General features: G+C 32.5%; 1 non-coding gene across 1 annotated transcript; it reads right to left on the bottom strand.

The window, feature by feature from the left end:
- Positions 1-6,601: 6,601 nt before the first annotated feature.
- TRNAP-AGG (transfer RNA proline (anticodon AGG)) lies at positions 6,602-6,675 on the bottom strand. The gene has a single exon. It is a non-coding gene; the product is annotated as a tRNA-Pro (tRNA).
- Between the last annotated feature and the right edge of the window lie 2,870 nt (positions 6,676-9,545).

Genomic DNA, 9,545 nt, shown 5'->3' with positions numbered 1-9,545 from the left:
TATATATATATATATATACATACACACACACACATGTATAACTGAATCACTATAGTGTACATGAGAAATTAACACAATATTGTAAATTGACTGTATTTTAATAAAAAAAAAAGTTCTCTCCAGCTGGGCTATAAACACATGGATGGCTAGTTCTTATTAAAAAAAAATCTTTCTAGAAAAATAAAAAAAAGATTATAGCTCTAACTTCCTGAATAAACCCATGATTTTGTATACCAAAAGGAAATCATGTTAAAAATAGTTGGTCTTGATTTTAGCCTATACAAATAATAGAAGATAATGGTTACATTTGAAATTATGAGACATAGGTTTCAACTCTGATACTAATAATCTGCTTGATTCTAGAAAGTCACTTTAACTTTCTAGAACTCAGGACATTCATCTGTAATAGGGATGGGTTGGATCAATATTTTTCAAGTCAAATTATATTTCAGAGCAGTAAATGATTTAATTTATACAACAGAGCCCTAGGAGTGAAGTAGAAGAAAATGGAGAAAAAAGGGAAGTACGATTTGGTTTGGTTGATCCACAGACCATGGTCTGGACAAGATTATCTGTTCAGTGTTTTATATGGAAATTTGAATTCTATGCCAGTCCTGACCCATTATTGGTATATCCATCCTGATAAATAGCATGAAAGTTAGTTGTTGGTTTATCCACATTCTTTCATAAGTTATTTTATTGGACAAAAGAAAGCCTTTTGAGAAAGACCTTTTGAAGACACTCACAATAAATTTTGTAACCACATAACAGAATAAAGTTGGCATTGGTTTCAAATTCATGACCTTGTTCTCCTAACCATGTGCCTTAGATAAAGGAGAAAGAGGGCAAAACTCTATTTATATCATATTTCAAAGATATTATCAAAAAGTTAATTTGTCACTCATCATTTTCTTTTCAGATTGTTAAATGCAGCACAACTTGAACACATTTATTAAAATTTAACTAAAATACATCAACATTTCCACAAGGTACTTTGGCACAGGCATATCAGTGATTTTGAGAAAAGACTGAAGCCAAGACTTGGAATCACACAGTCAGGGCAATATCCATGACCATTAGAGTGTCCTTGCCCTCCATAATGTCATATATATATATATATGATCATGGATATTGTGTGTGTGTATGTATATATCATATATACATAATTAATATATATAATATTATATATGCACAAATATTTTATATATAGTTACATAACACTTACATAATAAATATAACTGTATATTTACTCATATATTTATACATAATATATATTATTTTATACATAAACCATTTTATATATATATTATAAACATATATAATCTCATATATATCATATTTTAATAGCTCAGCTGAGAGAGAAATAGAAATGTTTATGTGTTTATATAATAATATATATTTATATTTATGCATGCTACTTCAGCTCACAAAAGTACTCAAATTCCTGGATACTGATTTATAATCTCTTTAATTCACCGATATTTTTTCATCTTTCCTAGCTGTATTAGAAAGATACAGCCAGAGAAACAATATAAGCTGTAATTTTGCTCTCAAAAGACTATATCTTGTCCAATTGTTATTGAAGTTCTAAATGATTATTTCATTGTGAATGCAGTTCTTTCCTGGTCAAATAGACATCTGTGGACATACATCCCCAAGGAATGGCTGGCCTCGCAGTATCAGCGGGACACTTCATTGATTGGATCCTTTGCTAATTGGCAGTGGTGGGGATTTTGATTCTTGAAAGAATCACTTTGAGTCTCCCTGTCACACAGACTATTCCTATAAACATTGCCAGTCAAGGTTACTGGAGCATAACATCACCCACAAAAGAACAGAAAAGCACACACAGATAGTCAACATATATCTATCTACCCTGCTAAAAAAGAGATGCAGTGTATATAGACTTTAAGACTGGAAGGGCTTTATAGATCAACCACTGACTCATTTTACAGATGAGAAAATTCAAATCCAGAGACACGGAGATGCTCTTGGTCAGACAGTGAATTAGTGGCAACTCCAAATTGAAAACCTCGGTCTCCTGCTTCTTAGTCCATTGCTTTTTCACTTCACCTGCTGTATGTTCTGACAGTGGGTCAAAAGTTAAGTCTTGCTGTATGAAATAGCACCTTACTTCCATGAGCATTTCCTTCCATTTTCTTTGATTTCTTATAAACATCACTAAAGAAAACAAAGCTTTGCTCTTGTTTACAAACCGAATCACCTGGGAACATTGGGACAGTCCATTCTAATTATGTACACTGCCAGTCCTCAATGAGCAAATATATCATTGTCTCTGCATCCTGCCAGATGTGTTTCAGTGAACCTGACACAATAGCTTAGAGCGGGGGCACCCCACCCCCGACTGCATTTCACTGTTTGCTAAACCTCACAGGCATGTTGAAATAAAGAATAAATGGCATTCTCCCCTCGGTCACATTGCTCCTCTCTGTTGTCACTGCCTCCCTAGCATGAAGTTTTCTCCCCACTTCTAGCCCCACATTCAAGAGCAAGCATTGGGAGAGAATCACAGATGGTGAATGTCCCAAAGCTCTTTCCGTTGACTCTGCTGCAAACTCTGACATGCATATGGGCAGAGTAGAGTCCTTTACTGACCTCCTCACTCTGAGGAAGCTACTGCTCTCAGAAAGTACTTACTGGCTCTTTGACCAGCTCAGTGTTTCATTCATCCACCATAATTGGCAATGTGATAACTACAGTGAGCTGCAAGAGAATAATCATGAAGAGGAAACAGAGGACATAAAAATCACAAAAGGTGGAAATGTAGATTTTCTTTTTGTTCTTCTTAGGATTTCTGAGCCTACATCGACTACCAGCCTAAAAGAAACAGATATCGTAATGGGTTAACACACTTGAAAAACAGGGTAAACACAAATCAAAAGTATACAACAGCGTCACAAAAACCTAAAAGAAACCAGGTTAATACAAAAGAAAATTATCAAACCACAAAAGGAAAAACAAAAAGAAAGGAACAAAGAAGAAATACCAGATCAACTGGAAAACAAAGTTTAAAATGGCAATAAACACACATCTATCAATAGTTACTCTAAATGTCAATGGACTAAATACTCCTCTGGCTTGAAGTCCATGCAGGTTGTAGTTTAGTTAGCACAAAATCATTTTTTGACTGAAGATTTGAAACTAATTATTTAAAAATGCTTTTCCCAGAAGATCATTATTCCTGGTTACCTAGGGGAAACGTCTAAAAGTTGAAAAGTAAGTGAAAAGTTGTTACAACTTTCTGAATCCAAGGCACTGACTGCATAAGCAAGAAGGTTACCTTTCATGGTCTTTCTAATCTCAGTAAGATAAGCAAACTATGGAGTGGTTGCTAAATCTGTGGGAAAACTTTAGAGATATAAACTTAAACATTTTTGTTTCCCTTCAGTTATTCTCCTGTCTCCTTTCTCTGAACCTCTGTATGCCCATTCCAGTTTCTTAAGGTGGTAAATGCACAGAAGTATCTGGAAGATTTAATATCAAGATGACTAAATTTCAAAGATCATTCATGGTGATGTTTTTCCTTATATTTCTTTTAGGTTATTACCTGCATCTCTTTGCCCCTGTCTGCCCTTCTCCTCATCTGCTCTTTCTTTCATCCTATTTCCTATCTGCTCTCTCTTTCACTACTTTTTTTCTTACTTAATTCTAACCATTTTTTCCCTAAAAACTTATAAACTTTTAATTAATGTAAATGGAATTGATAAAAAGCTATACCAATTGTGGGAAAAAAAAAGTACGGGCTCATTCTAAATTGCCTGTAAAGCAAAAGTGTTTCATAAGGTAGATTTAGCAACTATGATTGAAGAAAAATAGTATTTCTAAGGAGCCTCAAAATGAACTCTAGAATTTTGAAAAGAGAAGATTTTTAAATCGTATTCCAGTTGTTTACAAAATTGCAAATGGCATTCATATTAATAGGAAACATGCTCTCCAGGGTCTCTTCAAAGATGGTCAAGGAATAGAATTTTTTATCACAGAGGATACTGAAATCCTGACACTGTATACACAAATATGTAATATACAAATGTAAAGTGAAAAATAAGAGTATGAATATCTGATCATAGATCTGTTTGCAGGAATAACTAAGTGTGGTGCAGTCAATACAGTGTGAAATATCTGCAGTGAAAAAAGAGGCATGCATGCATAAGTACACACAGAAGGAGAGACGTTATCTCAGGAGCTTATCTGTAGGAAGTTGAAAGAATTCTATTTTCCATTCATTCATTGCTCGATTTATTATAACCGTCTATAGAGCAGCACCCAGCAGAGAAGCTGTAAAGTTGGCTTGTTGTTTCCATCATAAATCCCCCTTTTGAATGATTTATAACTTGGAGGGTTTTATTTCTTTTCCTGAAACTTGGCTTATAAATACTTAAACTTGGAATCATTATTTTTCTAATTTGAATTTAAACGTTTTGCATTTCTTTTTCTTTTTTCATCAACAGTAGAGGGACACAGTATAACACAGGGGACATCACAAATTCCATATTTCTGAAATAAGTCAGCTGCCAATAGGAAGCAGATGATAATTATCGTGTGAGCACCCTTATATTAAAATCCCTGCTGGACAAATGAGTGTGTGGAGTGTTCAGGGCAATTCAGTTCTCTTCTAAAAACCAGCTTCATATTTAAGTCGTTGGAGAACATTTCCGAGTAAAGTGTACAGAAACCATAATTATAATTCAACATCAAGAACTATAGAAAAAGCAAATGCAATATTAATTATATCTCCCAAAACACCTGAGTGAATTGTGACTTGATCCAAAGATCCAAAACTTTGCAGTTTTCTCAAAAACAAACAAACAAACAAACAAAACTATGGATTGAACCTAGTATTGCTTATTTTATTTTGAAAAACTTTTTTTATTCTTCCCTCTGAAAAATTATATTTTACGTTTAGGATCATGTAGAAAACAAATATGAATAAAGAATCTTATTGTAAATAATAGACATGTTCTACTTTCTGAGAAAATTCAGTATTTCTGCACATATGCATCAAATACCATGAATATATTTGTAGAAGTTCGTTTTTGTGTAAATAAATATACACTAGTTAAACATTTTAATTAGATTTTTTAACTTTGGAAAGTATATGTAGCATAGTTTATATATAAATAATTTGTAGTTGTGCAGTGTTTTGCAAAACATGCGTTCCCTCTTCCCTGTTTAAGCACCTCCATCGGTCTCTGTTGCCATCTCCACCTGCTGTCTTCCATCTTGTATTTCTTTTCTCAGGGTGGTGCTATATGTTCTTCTAGTCTTAATCTAACACATCTTATTGAGCCAGCTCACACTGTCTCCTGATTTCCTTTAATGTCTATGTTGATGACTCATGACTTCATGAATTTCCCTTGCACTCCCGACCTCACTGTACCATGTGATCAAATACACGTACTTACCCTAAAGTCCCATAGCACCTGAAACTCAGCTGGACCACAGCTGAATCCTTTATCTTTGTTCTCCAGAGTCTCCCCTCTCTTTTTCGCCCTGGTCTCAGTGAAAGCCATAATCCTGTATCCTGCCCCTCAGGCCATTTGCCTGGATATACTTATTTCTGAACATATACTCAATCATTGGAAGTTATAGGAAACCGTTCGTAGAAAAAAAAATTCCTATGATCCTCTAGTATCTTGCAGGAACTTTGGCATACTTCAAACTTCAATACAGTATCTTAATTGAATCTTCAGTTGTTTATATTCTTAAATCTCTGAAAATATTCTAGGTGCCTCTAAAGTACTCTGTTCTTAGAATATATTCAAGAAATTGTTTGCCGGATGAAAGCATGTAATACAAAACATCCTATTTGGCATTTGCATGTTTGAAAACTAATCTTTGTCTCAATCATTTTTATTAGATTTATTCTTTATCTATATGATTTATTAGAACTCTTTTTATATTTTACTACATGTCACTGATATTTATATTTTATTATGTAATAAAAAGAAGTCATGTAAGTTATGACCTAGCTCATATCTATGAATCATTATGCTATTTCCTAACAAAAGGAGTGATGTCTTATTCCCTCTTTTCCCATTAACTTATGCATACTCGATAAATGATCTAAATGGGGTTCCTTCCTCAACTAGTCTATAAAAAGTATATTTCTTTCCTTTGAAGTATATTATTGCAAATATTTTTGCTTTATTCAGTTGAAATATCTATTTCACGTGTAAATGACTTTGCTTTGTAAATAGATCATATGCTCACTAGAAATAGGATTCAGGAAGTCTCAATTTTTCTTTATACTTTGTAAATTTTTTCTATGTATACTTATGTACAATATGTAGGTTAAAAGCAAGTATCTTAAATGATATAACTAATTAATAATCAAAATATTAAATTTATGTGACTACTCTTATTATTTTTGTACAAATGCCTTTTTAATTTTAGTTTTACATGTGGCTATGTGGTACCAAATAACTGAAATAAGTTGATAAATTTAATTTAGTCAAATTAAACATTTGGGCTTGGATAAAAGTCAATCAACTGATCTTTCATTTTGTCAAATACTTACTTATTATTGTATTATTATTTTATTTTGGCAAGGGGGGAGGTAATTAGGTTTATTTATTTTTAGAGGAGGTACTGGGGATTGAACCCAGGACCTCATGCTTCCTAAGCATGCGCTCTACCACTTGAGCTATACCCTCCCCCGCTATTTTCTCAAATACTGTTGCTTAAACATTCAATAAGTTTAAAAATAGTAAAATATAAATTGAAATTTTTGTTGCTTTTGATATAATAATGATACATCATTATGTCATATTTATTTTAATTTACATTCAGAACAAATCACTTTTTTTTTCTGGGTAGCATATTGTTTCAATGACTCTGATATTTTAATTTTTTAAAAAAGCTTCATAGTTTTAGCTAGATATACATAAAATGTCCAATTTGATAAGCTTTGATACTTCATAGACTTAACTATCATCAAAATGAGGGTAATGAAATATCCATCAGCCTTAAAAGTTTTATTAAGCCCCTTAGAATCTCTCCCTCTTACCCTACTCTGCCCCATACCATTCCAGATAAACTAACTATAGATTAGTTTACAATTTATAGAATTTTATGTTAATGAAAATCACATGTATGCACTCCATATGTTGTTTTTCTTTTTCACTGAGTCTACTTATTTTGAAATTTATCCTTGTTTTTATGTAAATCAGTGCTGCAAACTGTTTTATAACTTGACAGTATTCTGGTGTGTGGCTATAGAATTGTCTATCCATTCGCTTCTGGATGGGCAATGTTACTGTATCCAGCTTTGGCTATCAGAAATAAAGCACAAAGAAGATTCATATTCTTAGCACTTTACATCCCTACGAGGAGTGTTGGAGGGTGCCACATTCTCTCTTGGTAAATAATTTTATTATAGACCTTCTTTTTTTTGAAATCTCTGGGATTTATTTCTCCTTTTTCCCATTTTTTAAATTGAAGTTGATTTACAACTTTGTATTAGCTTCTGGTGTACAGCATAGTGATTCAGATACACATAGATACTTTTTTTCATTACACATTACTACAAGCCATTGAACATAGTTCCCTGTGCTATATTACACATAGTCTGATAGGTTTGTAATAGTATCTTATTATGGTTTTAAAGTCCAGTCATTACTCGAGCCACTAATGCTGTTGAGCATCTCTTCATGTTCTAATTTGCCCTCAGTATTTTTTTGTGTGTGTATGAATTTTTCTCTTTAAACACTTTGCCCATTTTTAGAAATGGCTTTTGTGCTTGCCATTGAATTTTGAAAGTTGTTTTAGATATTCTAATCAGAAGATCTTTGTTAGATATGTGATTTGCAAATATTTTCCCTCAGTGTGTGAATTGGGTTATCCTTATCTTACCAAAATCTCTTGAAAAGCAAATGTCCTCAGTTTTGATAAAGTTATTTTATCCATGTGTTGTTTATGGATGGTGCTTTTGCAATTGTGTCTGCAAAATCGTTGCCTAAGGAAAGGTCACAGAACTTTACACCATGAGTATTATTCAGGCATGAAAAAGGAGGAAACTTGGCATTTGCAACAATATGGGTGGACCTTGAGGTCACTATGCTAAATAATATAAGTCAGAGAAAGAAAAATGTCGTATGATATCACTTAAATGTGGAATTTTAAAATGGACAAGCAAAAACTGAAATGAGCTCATAGATACAGATTACAGATTGACAGTTGCCAGAGGTGAGGAGCTGGAGGGTGGACAAAATGGATGAAGGGGGCCAAAACACAAAACTTCCAGTTATAAAATAAGTAAGTCATAAGGTTGTAATGTACAACATGGTCACCACAGTTAATAATACTGTGTCATATATTGGAACGTTGCTGTGAGATTAGATCTTAAAAGTTCTCATCACAAGAAAAAAAATCATAATTGCGAATAATTATAGATGTTAACTGGACTTATTGTGGTAATTATTTCACAATATATACAAATATTAAACAACTATACTGTACACCTGCAACTAATAATATGTTGTATGTGAATTAGACCTCAGTTGAATAAATAAATAAATAAACTTTCTCCTATATTTCATTTTAAAAGTTTTATAGATTTAGGTTTTACATTTATTTCTATGATCCAGTTTAGTGTGGTGTTTGTACATGGTGTGATGTAAAATCAAAAGTTTGTGTTTTTTGTTTGTTTTGTTTTGTTTCACATGGATATTTATTTCCTGCAGCACCAGTTTTGAAAAGGCTTCTTTCTCCACTGAATTGGCTCTGTACCTTTTGACAAAATCAGTTGTCCAGTTATGTAGGAAGCTTTTCCTATACTTTATATTAAATTTCATGAATGTACTTACCTATATTTATGCCAATACCCCACAGTCTTAATTACAGTATGTTTTTTATTTGTCTGAAATAAGCATGTTAGCCCTTCAACTTTGTACTTATTTTTCATTGTCGCTTTGGTCAGTCTAGGTCCTTTGCATTTCTGTTTGTTCTTTAGAATCTGCTTGTCAATTTCTATAAACTTGTTTGTTGGAATATTGATTTGAGTGGCATGTTCTGTATATACCAATTAAGTCAAATTGATCAATATTATTTTCAAAGTCATCTGTATCATCCTTATTCATTTTATGCCTACTTGTTCTACTAATTGCTGAGGAAAAGGTACTGACTATATAATCTCACACAATTTTTGAATTTATCTGTTTCCCCTTACATTTCTCTAAGGTGTTGCTTCATATCTCTTGAAGCTCTGTTATTACATTTATAAACATTTAGAATTGTATCCTCTTGATGAAGTGCTCTTTTATCATCACAAAATGATTTCTTCATTACAGGTAATATTTTCACCTCCACTTACAAAAACAGTACATGAAGTCTACTTTAATTAATGTTAAGACAAACATTCTAGCTTTCATTTGTTTAGTGTGGATAAGAATTCTTTTAACCTACTTTTGTCTTTATATTTAAACCACACATAGGCAACATACAGTTGATTTCTACTTCTTAATCAATCTGAAAGTATCTATCTTTAATTGAAATGTTTAGACTATTTGCATTTAATGTGATTATTG

Source organism: Camelus dromedarius, chromosome 6, assembly GCF_036321535.1.
Source record: "Camelus dromedarius isolate mCamDro1 chromosome 6, mCamDro1.pat, whole genome shotgun sequence".
Classification (NCBI taxonomy): Eukaryota; Metazoa; Chordata; class Mammalia; order Artiodactyla; family Camelidae; genus Camelus; species Camelus dromedarius.
Note: the sequence above shows the minus strand (reverse complement) of the source record. Positions and strands in the feature narration are given on the sequence as shown.